Below are 18669 nucleotides of genomic sequence, written 5' to 3'. Positions count from 1 at the left end.
TTTCTAGAGACTAGTGAATCCTTTAGTTAAAGTGTTAATGTAAAATTTTCAAATGTTGGGGAAAAATGCATTGGGCAAAGTACAGTATTGCACTGTCTGTATAAAATGTCTGCCTGGCTGGTGTGGCTGAGTGGTTGAGCATTGACCCATATATGAATCAGGAGTTCACAGTGTGATTCCCGGTCAGGGCACATTGCCAGGGTTGCAGGCTCAATCTCAAATGGGGGTCATGCAGGAAGCAGCCGATCAATGATTCTCTCTCATCATTGATGTTTCTATGCCTCTCTCTGTCTCCTTTCCTCTCTGAAATCAATACAAATATATTTCTAAAAACAAACACATAGAATGTTTGTGCATTATCTCAGATAAACTATGCTGTCAAAGGCAGACTACACAAAAATAATTCCCTGTAAAAAAGAATACATGCAATAAGAAATTCCCATTTGTACATACCAATAAAAAATAGAAGAAGGGACATCTTGGATATGGAAAGGAAGCAATAAAATGTTGTGTTACATTTTCATAAATTATATCACAGAATGTTCCCTGTATGTTGACAGTTGTTTATTCAGCTATAAGTTAACAGTTATTACTATGGCAAATTTGTGTCATTTGTAGTTATATAAAGCAGGAGAAAAATGACTCAGATGTAGAATACCAGGCATTACAAGGAGTGCCAATCTATTATTTTATTCATGAAAGAACTTGAAATAAGATGGATTTTGTGAGGAATTATGAAATTGAATGGAATCCATAGAAACACAATGATGGCTAGTAAAAGATAGAAATAAAGGAAATATGTTGAAGAGCTTAGCTAGAAACCAGAGTTTACAAATTCCTTGTCTGTTTAGTTTTCTAAATGTAATAAAAATTTTATGATGGCCTCCATATTACAAAAGAAGATTTGGTCAGCCTGCTGTTTTGAACCCATGAGTTCAAACAAAGACATAGTGATTTTCTATGAATAATAAAATTATATAAAAACCAATTTTAAGAAACTATAATATGGGTGATCTATTTGTGGCAGTTGTAGGAGTAAGAAAATTAGAATGTTCATAGCAAAAATGAGAGTGAGAAAGTTAACCCTATTTTTTTCCAGAGATAATTTATCTGCAAATATGTTTTACCTATGATACTCTCAAGTACATTTGAGTCTGTAGCAAGTTTTTATGCAGGCAAGAATATACGGATATTTAAAATGTAATTTCTGAGAACCCTAAATTGGAGAAATACCACAAGTAGAGTAGGTAAAGGTGAGATAAGTTTTGCAAATTTGCATGTGTGAATACTTACTAAAGAAGAGAAACTATTTTCTATCAATATTGTTAATATTTAATAATGTCTTCATAGGTAAGATATCTATGAGTAGGATATAATAATCTCAATATAAATTTATGCTCAAAAAGTTTGAGGTCAAAGCAATTTCTACTTTGAGGGTGATGTAGAATACAACATCCCATTAAAAAACATTCTAAATTATTTGAGAGAGGCCAGCGAAAGTACCTTAACAGTATATAAGTGTTGGAAAGGAGGTAAGTGAAAAAGTGAGGTCACACAGGGTGAGAAACTGTGGGAAACACTGCCTTCCTTCATGGAAGGAGAAATTATCGGAGTGCTGCCGGGAGCCAAGGGTCCCTGACAGGAAGGGGCCTGAGGCATCCGTGTGCTCGGGCTGTCGGAAAGACCATTGTTAAAGGTTTACAGAAACCGGTCTGCAGTCTCATGCTGATCAGGCCTTTCAGACCCATATTGCCAAGAGCTTTGTAATGCTACTGTTACTGCAGAAGCCAGTCTATGGGCACTCTGCTACCAAGATTAATGCGCTCACCATTGCTGCTCTCTGAACCAAGTCAGTGGGAACTATGACGCTGTCGAGGGCTATGGGAGAGTGTCAGTTGCTCTAATTGGCACCACACTGCCTGAGCAAGAACCTGCAGGTGCAACTACTGGATACATCAACAGAACCAGAGAGGACACACTCCCTTTACATCCTGTTAAATTATTTAATAGATTATATAACCTGCTTATCTATAGTAATAACAGCGTAATATGCTAATTAGACTGACATCTGAACAACCTTCCCGACGTCATTCTGGATGTCCTTCTGGAGGAAGCCACAGCAGCAGGCACTGAGGCAGAGGTGGTTAGGGACGATCAGTCAGGCAGGCAAGCAGTTCAGGTTGATCAGGCAGGAAGGCAGAGGCTGTTAGGGGTGATTAGGCAGGCAAGCAAGTGGTTAGGGGAGATGAGGCAGGGTGGTGAGGAGTTGATCATGCAGGCAGGCAGGTGAGCGGTTAGGAGCCAGCAGTCCTGGATTGTGAGAGAAATCCCAGATTGCGAGAGGGTGCAGTCAGGGCTGAGGGACCCCCCCAACCCCAGTGCATGATTTCGTGCACTGGGCCTCTGGTTTCCACATATTAAAACAACACTATCAAGCCATAAGAAGAAGAAAAGAGAAATAATAGAAAAGTAAGTCATCATAAGGTAATATTATATGTAATAGCTCAGGCATGACAGCAGTAGGCAATAATATTAAAAGTCCCTTGTGTTACGTATTTCCTATTTGCTCTTCCACATCCAGACTCCTCCCTTCCACATCATGCTAGTATTGAAAGGAATTTTAGGGATAAAAAGGCAGGTTTAGGGAGTTTTAAAAATAAAGAGGGTCCATGGGGGAGGACTGCATAAGTGAGGGCTTAGAACTGCCAAAAGGCATACATTCACAGAGAACAAAAGGTGCCACAGGATAAGGGGAGAGGAAAACGTTCATTCACAGAAGATAAAAGGAAAAGCCACAGGGTACTGGGAGAAAAAGGAAACAAACTTTCATAGAGGATAGAGAAATGCTGACAAACGGGAGAAAGAGGAAAACAGATTTTCACAGAAGATGCAGAATTCTACCGCTGAAGGGGGAGAGAAGGAGTGGGCATCACGTGGGGTTTGAACTTTGAAGGTGATGTTCTACCAATTATGAAGTATGAAGAGACAAAGAACTGCAGCCTTTATACACCTTAGAAAAAGGAGCTTAGTGGGTTACCCTCTCAGGACCCTGTCCCTACCTGGGAGTCTGTACTTGCTTCCAATAAATTTCTACCCTTTTCATCTACCACCTTTTTTCCATGGCTTCATTCTTCAAATCCATCTGGACAAGAACCAGGGAAAGAAATCACCCCTGCATCCTGCTCAGGAAAACAACCCGACTCAGTATGCCTCTGAGGAATAGCTCATACAGGATACATCAAGGAGTTTCTTTGCTGTGTGACTTATGCTGGATGCAAGGTGTCAGCAGGGGTCAGAGGTGGGAGGAAAGGAGATGGACATTTACTCTCCTTTTCCCATTCCTGCTGGTTTGTCACTGGTTTATTGCATCGCATCATAGAAGACCACAGCCCTCTCCAAACAACTACCATGTCCTGGTTTCAGTAACTATTCTCTTCCAAGTCCATTCAGGTCTAGAGTGGTACTGGCACCTTAAACTTATAATTCTCGGAATGCTCTATTCCTATGCCCCTCCTGAAACCCAGTCCACATTTTTGTAAACTTTGAAAACTTATATTAAATCTTCCTCCAGTTGCCAACTTTGAGTATCCCATCTTTCTTTGCTGTGTCCTAACAGTTCTGTGTATCTACTTTTAATAAATATATATATATATATATATATACTAGAGGCCCGGTGCACAAAATTCGTGCATGGGGGGTGTCCCTCAGCCCAGCCTGCACCCTCTCCAATATGGGAACCCTCAAGGGATGTCCGACTGCCCGTTTAGGCCCAATCCACGTAGGATTGGGCCTAAATGGGCAGTCGGACATCCCTCTCACAATCCAGGACTGCTGGCTCCCAACTGCTCACCTGCCTGCCTTCCTGATTGCCCCTAACCACTTCTGCCTACCAGCCTGATCGCCCCCTAACCACTCCCCTGCCAGCATTTTTGCCCCTAACTGCCACCCCCTGCAGGCCTGGTCACCCCTAACTGCCCTCCCCTGAGGGTCTGGTCACCAAACTTCCCTCTTCTTCTGGCCTGTTCCCCCCCAACTGCCCTCCCCTGCTGGCTTGATTGACCCTAACTGCCCTCCCTTGCAGGCCTGGTCCCTCCCAAATACCCTCCCCTGCTAGCCATCTTGTGGCGGCCATCTTTTGTCCACATGGGGTCAGTCATCTTTGGCCACATGGGGGCAGGCATCTTGTGTGTTGGAGTGATGGTCAATTTGCATATTATTCTTTTATTAGACAGGAGGATTAGATAGAACAGAGGCCTGGTGCATGGGTGGGGGCCAGCTGGTTTGCCCTGAAGGGTGTCCCGGATCGGGGGGGGGGTACCCTTGGGGCATGGGGAGGCCAGGGTGAGGGGTCTATGGTGGTTTGCAGGCCGGCTACGCCCCCCAGAGATTCAAGCGGAGGCCCAGGTATCTGGGATTTATTTATCTTCCATAATTGAAACTTTGTAGCCTTGAGTGGAGCCAAGCCTCCTACTCGCTCCATGGCCACAGCCATTTTTGTTGGGATTTATTTATCTTCTATAATTGAAAGTTTGTAGCCTTTAGTGGAGGCCAAGGCAGGCCAGGGCAGGCAGAAAGCTTGGCTTCCTCCATTGCTGGGGAAACCTAAGCCTCCTGCTCTCTCCGTGGCCACAGCCATCTTGGTTGGGTTAATTTGCATACTCACTCCTTATTGGCTGGTGTGCATGGCTTGTGGTTGTAGCAAAGGTATGGTTAATTTGCATATTACTCTTTTATTAGATAGGATAAACATATAGATATAGATATAGATATAGATATAGATATAGATATAGATATATAGATATAGATAGATTAGATATAGATATAGAGATAGAGATAGAGATAGAGATGCTATAGATATAGATTAGATATAGATATAGATAAGATATAGATATAGGTAAGATATAGATATAGATATAGTCAAGTTAAATGGTAAGCTAGAGTGTTCAATGTTAAATTACTAGATAGTGTTTTGGAATAACATTCCCCAAATAAATACTGATTGAATATTTTTAAAATATTATGTAAGATGGTTAAATATGAAACTTTAAAATTAAACTTTCTATTTGAATTGCTAGAAAAATCATGTTATAATTTTTAAGAGTATCAGAAGCTTCCATAGTACCCATTATGTTTGAAGCCATTGCATTTAAGTCTTCTGTGTTTGTGTACATGCACTAAAATTCAAAGGAAAACATGATGCAAAATGAATAAGCCATCTATCACAGGCAGCAATGATGGTGAATTTCTCTCCACATATTAGATCTTTAGCATAAGCCCCAAATCATATTTTGATTGCCATGCCATTTCTAAGCTTCTCTCTTTACATTATTATTTTAATGGAAATTAAATATAAATTTAATGGAGGCTGCCCTAGTGGTATGAGCTTTTTCCCCCTTTAAATTCAAGAAGGCTAATAATTATAAGTTATCAGGTTGCTAAGCTTTCTATAGCTCTTAACAGAGATATAATATAGAAGGGAAAAATGATGAACAATTACTCCTTATCACCTCGAAGGGAAATTTGTGAGGTTTAATTGGATAATGTCTGTAAAGTGTTTCACTTCCCAGGAGAAAATAATACATGAGCATGAGGAGCAAAGGAACCACAGTAAAATTATATATACTATGTAAGCAGCAGTAAAGGTAGGCTTCAGTTGAATTCTGACAGACTAGCAATAGGGTATTGAGGTGAATTACTATAAATCTCTCTTTCAAATGTTATCAGCAAATACTCATGTAACTGTGAGCTATTGTGGAAAGTATAATAGTTTGATAGCACAAGAGGAGGGCAGGCTCAAGTTCTTGCTCTTTAGTTATCAATGTGGGGCTGCAAGCAGCTGTGGACGCTCTCAGACCTACAGTGTCTCAGCTAAAAACCATGATAAAAATGCCTATCTACCTCCCCGGCTTTCTGTGAGGATCATATTTTTGAGAAGTTAAATGAAGGTACTTGGAAACCTGTAATGTGCTCTATAAATGTTTGCTAAAAATAAAAATGTTTGCTATAAATGGGATAGCTCCCAACAAGAAATTCAAGTATTTTTTTTAATAAAAATAAAATATTCAGTTTATGTTTGTTTTCTTTTTTTCTTTTTTTAAGCAGTCTGGAAACTTAGAATTCCATTTTTCAGGTGTATTTCTATCCCCCAATTTCACCCCTGCTTCACAAACAGTGAAGGTGGTCATTTTTCAGGTCTCACTGATTTTTAAATAAAGAGATTCACCATATGGGGAACAATCTGGATTGCACAAGGGAACATCTCAAAAAACAAAACACGTCTCCTCCCTCACCTCCATCTCCATGGTACACATGACTCTCCTCTTGTATACAGTATTGCAGATTTCTACCCTTAGTTGATCCTCTACGGCCAATATCAATAGATCTGGGTTATACACACATTTACTGATGATTAAAACATATTGCCACCAGCACTACAGTTTGAAATTCTCTATTAGTTACAATTAAATCATTTCATAGTTTATGGCTCTGACATCTGTTCCAAAGTAGTAGTGACTGCTTTTGTCTTGTTCACTGTTGCACCTCAGGTTACCAGCTGTCTTTTAACATGGTAGTTACTAACTTAATATGTTTTGAATGCATGCAGAAAGGTTCTGTGTGATCTTTCACACCACTTATACTTCTGCTGCATAATCAGAGACTCCATCGTATGCTATCTGGAATCCTATCTAGTAAAGAGGGAATATGCTAATTGACCTTCACACCATCGCAAAGAGGGAGGCACCCACTGCCAATAAGGAGGGAATATGCTAATTGACTGTCTCACCTCCAAAGATGGCGGTGCCAACAGCCAATAAGGAGGGACTATTCTAATTGACTGCCCCACCCTCAAAGATGGTGATGCCCACAGCCAATAAGGAGGGAATGTGCTAATTGACTGCCCTGCCCTCAAAGATGGCGGCACCCACAGCCAATAAGGAGAAAATATGCTAATTGACTGCCATGCCCTCAAAGATGTCAGTGCCCACAGCCACAAGATGGCGGCACCCACTCCCCTCAACCCCGCCAGGGTGCCTGCCTCCGGAGTTCCCCAATCCCCTCAGCCCCCCAGCCGCTCAGGGCTGGCCCAAGGTGCAGGCAAGCCTCAGATGTCAGCTGCCCAGCCACCCAGGGCTGCCTGAGGCTCAGGTAACCAGGGCTGCCGAGGCTTGTGCTGCCAGCAGTGGCAGCAGCAGAGGTGTGATGGGGCGTCACCTTCCCCTGATTTCCAGGTCACCTCCCACCCCTGAGAGCTCCCAGACTGTGAGAGGGGGCAGGCCGGGCTGAATTTTCATGCACCGGGCCTCTAGTATTTCAACAACCTCCTAAATGGTCTCTGGACATCTACTTAGATTGTGCCTTTTACTTTTTTTCTATTAAATCTTTGTATAAAAGCTTCTGAATATTTTCCATTTGTTTTATGTCCTCTCATGTAGTCTTACTTAGATTATCTTTTTTGTTTCCCTTTCTGCTTCATTTTAAAAAAATAGATATTTTATATTTTGTCTTCTGGTCACTAATCTTGTGTTCATCTGTATCTAATAATCCATTTTTAAAAAATTTTTGGATGTATTTTTTCAGTTTTAGAGTAAAATGTTGCTTGTTTTTAATTGACTCAACTTCTCTATAAAATTATACATCTATTCTAATTTTTTGTAAAAAAATTAATTATGGTTTTCTTTAAAATATATTTATGTATATAAATATTATTTCAGAGAGGAAGGAAGAGGGAGAGATAGAAACATCAGTGATGAGAGAGAATCATGATCATCTGCCTCCTGCACGCCCCCTACTGGGGATCAAGCCCACAACTGGGGCATGTGCCCCTAACCAGGGATCGAACCTTCAGTCTACAGGCCTACACTCTATCTACTGAGCCAAACCGGTTTGGGCTAATTATGGTTTTCTTAAAGTCAATTTTTGCTAAATGCAATTGCTAAATCATCTGGTCTACTTCTATTGACTATGAGTTAACAGTCATATTTTCTTGCCCCTTCCCGTGTGTTATAATTTTTATCAGTCATTGTATATAAAATATAATACAGGACTCCAGATAATGTTATATTCCAACAGAGATAATGTGTCTAATCTTCTATTAGGAAGAGTTGATTTTATCCTAGGAAAACAATTTGGTTTTAATTAAACCAAATTTAAACAATTTGGCAGCCATTTTTTTAAATAGAAATTATCTAGAGGGAAAAGGAAGACCTATGTAATATTTTCAATAAGATTTAAGAAAAAAATAGAAATTATCAAGCTGATTCTAAAACATGCATTACCAATTAACTGAAAGTGTCTCAAAAAGAAACAATGCATTTTGGATGTCATACCTACCTGACTTCAACATATAATATAAACATATAATAACCCAAACTGTGTAGTATTGGTGTGGGAATAGACAAAGCATAAATAGAATACAATAAAATCAAAAAATGGACCCATACTCAGACAACAAATTAGTATTTAAATTTTATACATTACTAGGTGTTTTGCTTATATTTTGTTAAATATTTTAATAACTATTTTCATGATTTTTGTTCTTGCAATATCTGTCAGATTTTGGTGTAAGGGTTATGTCAGTTGCATAGAACAGTTTGAGACAGATATATATTTTCATTTATTTTCTAAAATATTTTTGTAAGATTGATGTTATTACTTAAAAGTTATGAGAAGTTTCAGTATTGATACTATTTAGGTGTAGAGTATAATGCTTGCTTTCCTTATGTTTAGCTTATTTTGTTATCTGCATCCTGACATTTCAGTCAAATGTCATTTCATATTCATGTATTAGTATTGTTCAAGTCCCATTGTGTTATTTCAATGCTAATCCAGTAGATATTTTTATTTAATGCTTGCTCTGTGCCAGAGCTTGTGCTAAGTACTGTGCATACACAAACTTATTTAAAACTCTGCAAGTTGTTTATCTGCATCCTACTGATGCAGAGGTTCAGACGCAGAATTACATAGCTTAACTATGGTTGTTTCCACTTCCATTAGGTAGGAGATCCAAACCCCAACCAAGGTTGCTCTGACTTCATGATTCATCTCTTTTCTGTACATGACACTGTGTGGTTTTAAGGTAAAAGGTATGCTATATAACAAAAGCCTAATATGCAAATCGACCAAACAGCAGAATGACCGGTTGCTATGACATGCACTGACCACCAGGGAACAGATGCTCAATGCAGGAGCTGCCCTTGGCCCACAGGCCCCAGGCCAGCCAAGGCGGGTGCCAATGGGGGCCCCCCGATTGCCCCGCCAGTCACCCCATAGATTGGCCCTGATCGCCAACCAGGCCTAGGGACCCTACCTGTGCATGAATTTTGTGCACTGGGCCTCTAGTATGTAAATAAATATCATATTTACATGCCTCTTTTACCTGTTTGCACATTAACTTTCTATATTAGTGGCAATTTGGAAGAAATAAAGAAGAAGAAATAAGCCAATTCTTATACTCATGTTGCCATATTTACCTAAAAGTTCTACCATTAATTTTTAAATGGCTTATTTAGTTTTGTCTGCAAAGGAAACACCAGTCCCTTTCAATACCTGTACTATATCTGTACTATGTAATGAAACTGATGAGTTAACTCTGTATTAGTAATGAAACTGATGAGAGAGTGAATTTTATATTGTCCCCTAACTCATTTGAAGACAATTGTTAGAAAAGCAACATCTCTATCCTGACATCAGAAATAATATTATGTAGAAATTTATTAGTAAACTTACATTTATTTCTTCATGTTCAAAAGTTGTTCTTGAAATGTAGTCTGAAAAACTGTGGGCCCAGAGAACAGGACTTCATCTCTTCTTTCAGCCTGCATACTCTTCCACTGTGCTCATAATAGGGATAGTTATATCTGGGTGACTTCCCTTCTGAAAAGGCTGAACCACTAGCCATCAAAGTGTCAGCATTTCTAAGTTTGCTGTTTAAGTCTTCTCTACCTTAGTTAATAAAACTATATTATGTCTTTTGATTTTTCCCTTTTTGAGGGTCATTAAGTTGGACAGTAATTTAAATTATACGTTGAACTGCATAGAATAGCCTACAACTTATATGAAGTAGTAAATATAAAGACAGTTATTAAAAAACATTAAATATTCAAAGGTGAAAATAACTAATGTTATTTTCCTAGATACTAGTGATATTCAAGTAATGGCATTCACAATGAAGTTTGGAATATGGTACCAAGGAGATAAATTACTATCATTTTATGATGCCCAATGAGTCTTTAAGTTCTTTATTGCCATAAACCAAGAAATTCTAATAACTGAGATTAAATAAAATTCTTTTTTTTATCCTCATACAGAGTTTAAGGTTATTAAAGTGAGATCATGTTGCAATCTAAATTTATGTAGTTATTTGATAATCCATTTTTTAGAAGGTGCAGTTATCATAGAGTTCTTATACAAAAAGGCTAAGTCCACTTCAAGTGTTGTTGTTTTTTTTTAAATTGAATAAGAAAACTCAAGTTTAGATGAAGTTTCTTTATTTTGTTATTGTTGTTGTTGTTGAATACTGTATCTCTGTATTTCATACCACCATAATAGAACACATTTGTGAGTGTATTATGCTTTGAACATTTCTTGGAGGTAGCAATTCTTACTCCTATGATTTCTCTACATCTAACACATTGGTGTTCTGTATATGCCTAATAAATATTTATGGACCATGCTCCACTCTACCTTTACCAAAATCCATCTTATAATTACTAGGATATTTTAAAACTTCAATTGATTAAAGCAACTTTTAGATATATGCAGATCACATGGCCAGTTTTTATGTACTAGAACAGTGGTTGGCAAACCGCGGCTCGTGAGCCACATGCGGCTCTTTGCCCCTTGAGTGTTCTAATGCCACTTCTTCAAAATAGACTTGCCCAGGCCGAAAACCGACTTCTGCGCATGGGCCACGAAGTTTCAATCGCACTGGACGTGCGCGCCCGCACGTGGAATTTTGTGGAAGAGTCACATTCGAGGGGTCAAAGAGCCGCATGTGGCTTGCAAGCCACGGTTTGCCAACCACTGTACTAGAACATTTTAAAATTTCAATTGATTAAAGCAAACTTTTAGATATATGCAGATCACATGGCCAGTTTTTATGTGCTAATTCTATCCATTCTTTTGAAAGTTACTGAACCAGTATCAGATAGTATAGGTTTCAGGTGAGATAAAAGAACTTGCAAGGCGATCATAGCAGCACTCTCTAACTTAAGTAGCAAAAGTCCTTGGCAAACAATGGCTTGATCAAAGCCTCTCTCATCTACCCAGTCACACATACAAATAAACACATTCCATTTTTATACACAAACAAAGCTATATGCTAAGAGTCAAATTCTTAATTTATCTAACTAATAAAATAAATAATTTTTGAGAAATAGCATGTTATAAGCACTATAATTATACACAATGATTCATAAGTCAACAAAAAAAAACTTTTCTTCACAAAAATATCGATCAGGGAAGACCAGAGTTAAGTAGGAAATTATGATAAACTAGGATAAATTTAAAGGGTAAAATAGCAGTACTAATTGAGCATATAGGAGGAGTACTAAACATATCCTATCTAATAAAGAGGGAATATGCTAATTGACCATCACTCCGTCACAAAGATGGCTGCACCCACAGCTGAAGCCAAGTTCCCCTAAGGAGCCTTAACGAGCAAGCAGCAGGGACCTGAGGCTACACCCACCCCCGCCCCCATGGGGCTAGACAGGGGACCTCAAGCCGCACCCCCTGCCCTGGCATCAGCTGGGGGACCTCATGCCATGTCCCCCGCCCCGGCACCAGGCCAGGGGACCTGAGGTCATGCCCCCTGCCCGGCGGGGCTTGACGGGGGACCTCAGGCTGCTCCCCCTGCTCGGTGGGGCTTGATGGGAGACCTCAGCCATACCCCCTACCCCAGCACTGGGCCAGGGAACCTGAGGCTGCACCCCCCTGCCCGGCTGGGCTTGACAGGGGACCTCAAGGTGCACCCCCAGTGCTGAATCAGGGAATCTCAGGGCGCGCCCCAAACCAGGTGGGGCTTGACAAGAGACTTCAGGCTGTGCCCCCTTCCCCAGCACCAGGCCAGGGGACCTGAGGCTGCACCCCCCTGCCTGGCTGGGCTTGGTAGGGGACCTCAGGCCATGCCCCCCATGCAGCAGGGCTTGACAGGGGACCTGGGGCTGCGCCACCTCCCAGTGCTAGGCTGGGAGACCTGAGGCTGCACCCTCCCCCCTGCCTGGCATGGCTGGGGGACCTGAGGCTGCGCTCCCCCCCCCCGACACGGTGCTGGGCTGGGGGACCTCAGGCCATGCCCCCCATCCTGGTGCTGGGCCAGGGGACCTAAGGCTATGCCCCCTGCCCAGCAGGGCTTGACAAGGGTGGGACTGGCTGGGTCTGGATCTAGCCCAATGGGGGTGGGCTGGCCGGGTCTGGGTTTCACGCGATTTTGCAGTGCATGTGGGTGGGTGGGGACTTGACTCTGGGTCCCATGGTGTGCCCCAGACTCTGACAGGAGGAAGGTTTTCATATACATTTTACTAATTTTCTTTCATCTCTGACACTTCTATTATAGAGAAAGGGCAAGTAGCAATATTAAATTATTTCCCCTAATTAATCCCCTTTTAATGTGCACGAATTTATGCACTGGGCCACTAGTCTATATATATAAAAGGCTAAGTGAATCAACCATCCATCCTTCCGACCATTCAACCAACAAGCCGGTACATATGACATGCACTAGTAATTTAAAAATAAACATTGACTCGCGCATGAGAAATATATATAAAGCTCTTGCTGGGGCCAATTGCATGCGTGTGTTTCAATCTGTCATTCTTGATCTTGAATTTGGTTGTTTTTGTTGACATTCTAAAGCTGAAAGAAAGTGAAGTCATTAACAGAATATGTCTGAAGACCAACTATTGGCACAACTGTCCCCATATGACACTGGCCTCCCATTTAAATTAAAGACAGTTTCCCGTGATGCCAGCATTTGCGATGACTATTAATAAATCACAAAGACAAACTCTAGACAGAGTAGGAATACTCCTACCTGAACCTGTTTTCGGACATGGTCAGTTATATGTTACTTTCTCTCGAGTTCGAAGAGCATGTGCCATTAAAGTTGTAAATAGCTCATCACAAGGGAAATTAGTCAATCACTCTGAAAGTGTTTTTAATCTTAATGTGGTATACAGGGAGATATTAGAATAATTTTAATCAATTTATCAGTCATTGTTTTTATCAATGTTGTTTTTAGATCATGTTTTTGTTGTTTTATATCATGTTGTTTATTTATTAATCAATTTATATATTATTTTTATATACATTTTACTCATTGTCTTTCATCTCTGACACTTCTATTATAGAGAAAGGGCAAATAGCGATATTGAAATATTTCTTCTAATTAATTTCCTTTCAATGTGCATGAATCCATGCACCAGGCCACTAGTTCTGGATAAAAGAGAGGAAGCCATTCTGGAACAAATAATAACATAATATCAAATAATATCTGAAGGGTGAATATGAATAATATAAGTTACGTATATTTCTAAGAATATATGTTCATTATAATGTGATCAAATGTTTGTATGGAAGAAAGAATAAGGCATTACAAAAAAAATAAGTGGTATTAGAAGACTTACACTCTTTTGCATTGTGTGTAGGAGTGGGTAGGCACTCACCAAAAAATAACCTGGAAAGGAAGAGTTGACATTGTAGAGTTTACAATTTTTGTTGATGAATTTATGAAAATTTCTTTGCTATGAGAATGTCTTACCTTTCAGAAAATTAATAATTAGCATTTTAATGAGTCACACTTTTTTTAATTCTCCTTTATTTCCTTTCATGTTTACTTGGTATTCCTGTAGAATCACAAAATTCTCTATGCATTTGTTTTTGGGTGGGTATTTTTGCTGTTTTTTAAAATATATATATTTACTGATTTTGATAGAGAAAGAGAGAGAGAGAGAGAGAGAAACAATGAGAGAGTAACATAATCAGCTGCCTCATGCATGGCCCCCACCAGGAATTGAGCCTATAACTCAGGCATGTGCACTGACCAGGAATTGAACCAGCAACCTCTTGGTGCATGGGTCAATGCTTAACTGAGCCACCTTGACCAAGCTGCTTTTTTTTTTAATCCTTACCTATGGATATGTTTTTATTGATTTTGAGAAAGATCAATGTGAAAGAGAAACACTCCAACCAGGGATCTAACCTGTAACCTAGGTATGTGCCCTGACCACGGATCGAACTCAAAAACGTTTGGTATATAGGATGAATCTGCCACCAACTAAGCCACCTGGCCATGGCAGCATCTTGCTTTCTTATATGTAGTTTTTGCCTCATGAAATAGATTTTCAACTGTGAGAGATGTGAAGTAAGAAAAGAACAGAATTCTGAATAAATTATTTTAATTTCATGAGCTAGTAATGAAAAGGGATGAGATTTCAGAGGGCATAAATCAAATTAACATCATGCTTTTTCAAAGCACTAAACGAATACTAAAAACTAAATAATTTGAGAATAATCTTTTTAAACTGAGGATTTGAGGAATGTGTCATAAAACTATAATTATGATACTCATACACTACCTGCCATATAAATTAATATTGAAGCTAGGTATTTAAAAATGCTACAAAATGTGTCCCTAAATTCTGCCACCTAGGGAACCCCCAATTCTAATTCTTTGTCCACTATAATTAGTTCTAACTTATTAAATGCCTACTAAAATGAGTATGTTTCTATGTGATTTATTTAATATACAAGGAGCTATTATGAAAAAAAAATTGCCAGAAATGATCTTGGCAATATTTTGAATACCAAAAACTCTAAATTTGTATGGTAATTATATGTTTATATTTGTTTCTGAATGTCTTCATAGAATTGAGAAGGACAGATTACTTCTTGATTCATAGCCATTCTAAGATTCTGTTAATGGAACAAACTAAGCACCACAATGCTAGACACACACTGAGTGGCCAGATTACTATGATCTCTGAACGCATAATAATCTGGCCACTCAGTGTATATCCTATATAATAAAAGGCTAATATGCAAATTGCCCCCTCAACATGGAGTTCGACCAGCAGGCAGGCCGGCCAACCACCCATGTCCCCTCCCCCTGGCCAGGCTGGCTGGACCCCTCCCATGCACGAATTCATGCACCGGGCCTCTAATATATATATATGTATATATATACATACACACATATACACATACACACTGAGTGGCCAGATTATTATGCGTTCAGAGATCATAATAATCTGGCCACTCAGTGTATATGCACATCAAAACACTAACAACAATATGACCTCACTGGAATGTAAGATATAAAACAACAAAAGAATAAACAAGAAATCAAACAAAACCCCAAGACAACAGCATGGTGGTTACCAGAGGGAGAAGAGTGGGGAGTAGTAAAGATTAAACTCGGTCAAATATGTGGAGAAGAAGATTTGACTTTGGGTGGTGGGCACACAATGCAATATACAGATGATGTATCATAGAATTGTACACTTGAAACCTATATAATCTTATTAAACAATGTCACCTCAATAAATTCAGTTTTAAAAAAGAAAGGAAAGAAGGGTAGGAAGGAGGAGGAAAAACACTGAAAAGAATATGAATGTTGAATGAATAGAATAAATCTGCTAAGAAAAAAATAAAGATTTTCTTAAATTAATTCATATAAATACAATTGTTACTGTACAAGCTCATGCTTTAGCTTTTAGTGTTTTATATCTGTAGCTTTATCTATGTGGAAGCTCATTTATAACTTTAACTCGTGATTATTTTTATATATTTCCATAATAATAATAATGTCCATTTATAAATTTTATTTATACATATCTATGTGCATAGGTTCTCTCTTATAATAATATATACTGAGAGAGAACCTATGCACATAATAATATATAACTACACAATCATATATAGCACTTATTCTATGCTAGACATTACTCAAAATGCTTATACATATTAACAAACTAACCCACACAATAAATTATGATGTAAATGTTAGCATTAGTGTCATTTGCATCAGAGAAAACTGGGGAAGAGAGAAGTTAACTTGCTCAATTGTATTTAACAGTTAGTAATTGGTTAAAATGGATTTCAACACAAAGTTTTCAAATCCTTTAACACTGTGTTATATTTAGTCTTTTAAAAAATCTTTATTATTGAAAGTATAACATAGGTCCTCCTTTTTCCCACATTAACCTCTTCCAGCCCATTCCCATCCTGCGCAATTCCCCAGGACCTCACCACCCCATTGTCTGTGTCCATGGGTTATGCCTATATGCATACAAGTTCATTGGTTGATCTCTTCCCATCCACCTTCCCCAGCCTTCTCTCTGAGGTTCAACAGTCTTCTCATGCTTCTATGACTGAGTCTATTTTTGATCACCGGTTTATTTGGTTCAATAGATTCTACAGATGAGTGAGATCATGTGATACTTATCTTTCTCTGACTGGCTTATTTCACTCAGCATAATACTCTCCAGGTCCATCCATGCTGTTGCAAATGGTAAGAGTTTTTCTTTTTTATTGCCCCATAGTATTCCATTGTGTAAATGTACCACAGTTTTATTTATCCATTCATCTGTTGATGGGTACTTAGGCTGTGTCCAAATCTTAGCTATTTTAAATTGTGCTGCTATGAACATAGGGGTGAATATATTCTTTCTGATTGGTGTTTAGGGTTTCTTAGGATATATTCCTAGAAGTGGGATCACTGGGTCAAAAGGGAGTTTCATTTTTAGTTTTTTTAGGAACTCCATACTGTTCTCCACAGTGGCTGCACCAGTCTGCATTCCTACCAGCGTGTACTAGGGTTCCCTTTTTTCCACAATCACAACAACATTTGTCATTTATTGATTTGTTGATTATAGCCATTCTGACAGATGCGAGTTGATATTTCATGGTCATTTTGTCATGCATCTCTCAGATGATTAGTGACTTTGAGCATTTTTTTTTCATATGTCTCTACATATAAAGTAGATTTTGATTTTGAAAATGTGAAAAGCAGGAATTGCCTTTTCTCACCATTACCTAAGTAATGCTATCCTTGACATTTTGTTTGTTTCAGCTAGCGTCTCCTACTCAATCATCCTTTCTGCATTTCTACATGCAAAATTCCTACTAAACTAAAAGATCTAGATCAAATTTTATGTTCTTTATGAAACCAGAACCAAGCTTCCAAGAAATCCTCTGTTTCCTCGATTATAAAATGTGTTTTTCGCCCAGCCAGCCAGGGTGGTTCGGTGGTTAAACATCAACCTGTGAACCAGAAGGGCACAGTTAGGTTGGGGCACATGCCTGGGTTGCAGGTTTGATCCTCAGTGGAGAGGGGGAGGGGATGCAGGAGGCAGCCTATCAATGATTCTCTCTCATCATTGATGTTTCTATCTCTCTCTCCCTCTCCCTTCCTCTCTGAAATCAATAAAAATATATATTTTTTAAAAATGTGTTTTTCACTCTTATAAATGCTGACACAAGTTTTCCTACTTCAATGATTTTATTTGTGTGTGCATGTGCATGTGCAAATGTATGCACTCATATGTAATAGATAAGTTCCTTAAAAAGAGGAGTTTCTTTTACTTTTTTCTCATAACATAATATTGCCCAAATAGTAATAGTATTGACCCAGTAAATACTTTGAATAAAAAACACAATGGCATTTCATAGAATTTGTAAAGAAGACTGCTATAAATATATGCATACATATACTTTTCTGAGAGTCAGTCCCCTCTAAGATATTGATGTATATCCAATTACAGAAATACAGTTTGTCTGTGGCTGTTTACTTTTGTCACCTGCATATATGTGTGTATGCTTTTAATATTTTTGTGGCATCAAAAAATGAATACACATGAAATGTTTTTATGCCAAACCTCTAGTTTCTTATGTAGATCAGTCTTGTTGCCAACATTTTAACCAGGTGGTATTTGATGGTGGTGAATAATAAAGAAGCTTAACTGTGGGTTATTAAAACTTAACAAAGTTAAATTAATCAAATAATATCATTGATCTACTCAGACTAGGTGGTTCTCATCACAATATCTCACTTGGTTAAAAAAAAAGTAATTCAAGTTTAAATGCAAGATAAAGGTTTTAGAATGATAACAAAAAATAAATAGAATATGAATATAAAATTGCATTATAAACTGTAAAATTCTCTTTGAATTTAGAACACTCTACTTACTTTCAGCCATCTTTGAAGATGTGTTGCTCTATAAGACAGCAAACCAAATAAAATATGTTCGTATCAGGTCCTATATTCTGAAAATTGTTGCTTGACATTTTAATAAATATATACTGACCCAATATATTTTTACATTGTCATGATTATCTGTTTTTCTAATTTTTATAGGACAGTGGAAAGTAATGTTTTGGCATAGTTAATAGTACTTTATAACAACCACAAAATTCCCTTTTGTCTAATTAATTTATCCTCCTCAAAATAATACATTTTAAATGTATTTTTAAAATCTCCCCTACATCTGTTTCTGGGTATTGCTGTGAGAAAAGGGCATTAATATATTCTCAGAATCAATAAAATAAAAATGGAAATTTGAGAGGTAGAATTACATGAAGTTCTGACCTATAACCATGTCTTGGGACATTTTATTTCTCAGTTCTTGAGGTGAATTACATTTAAAATAATAACTTATAAAATTTATAGTT

This window comes from Plecotus auritus (genome assembly GCF_963455305.1).
Source record: "Plecotus auritus genome assembly, chromosome: 9".
NCBI lineage: Eukaryota > Metazoa > Chordata > Mammalia > Chiroptera > Vespertilionidae > Plecotus > Plecotus auritus.
This window is presented reverse-complemented; position numbering follows the sequence as displayed.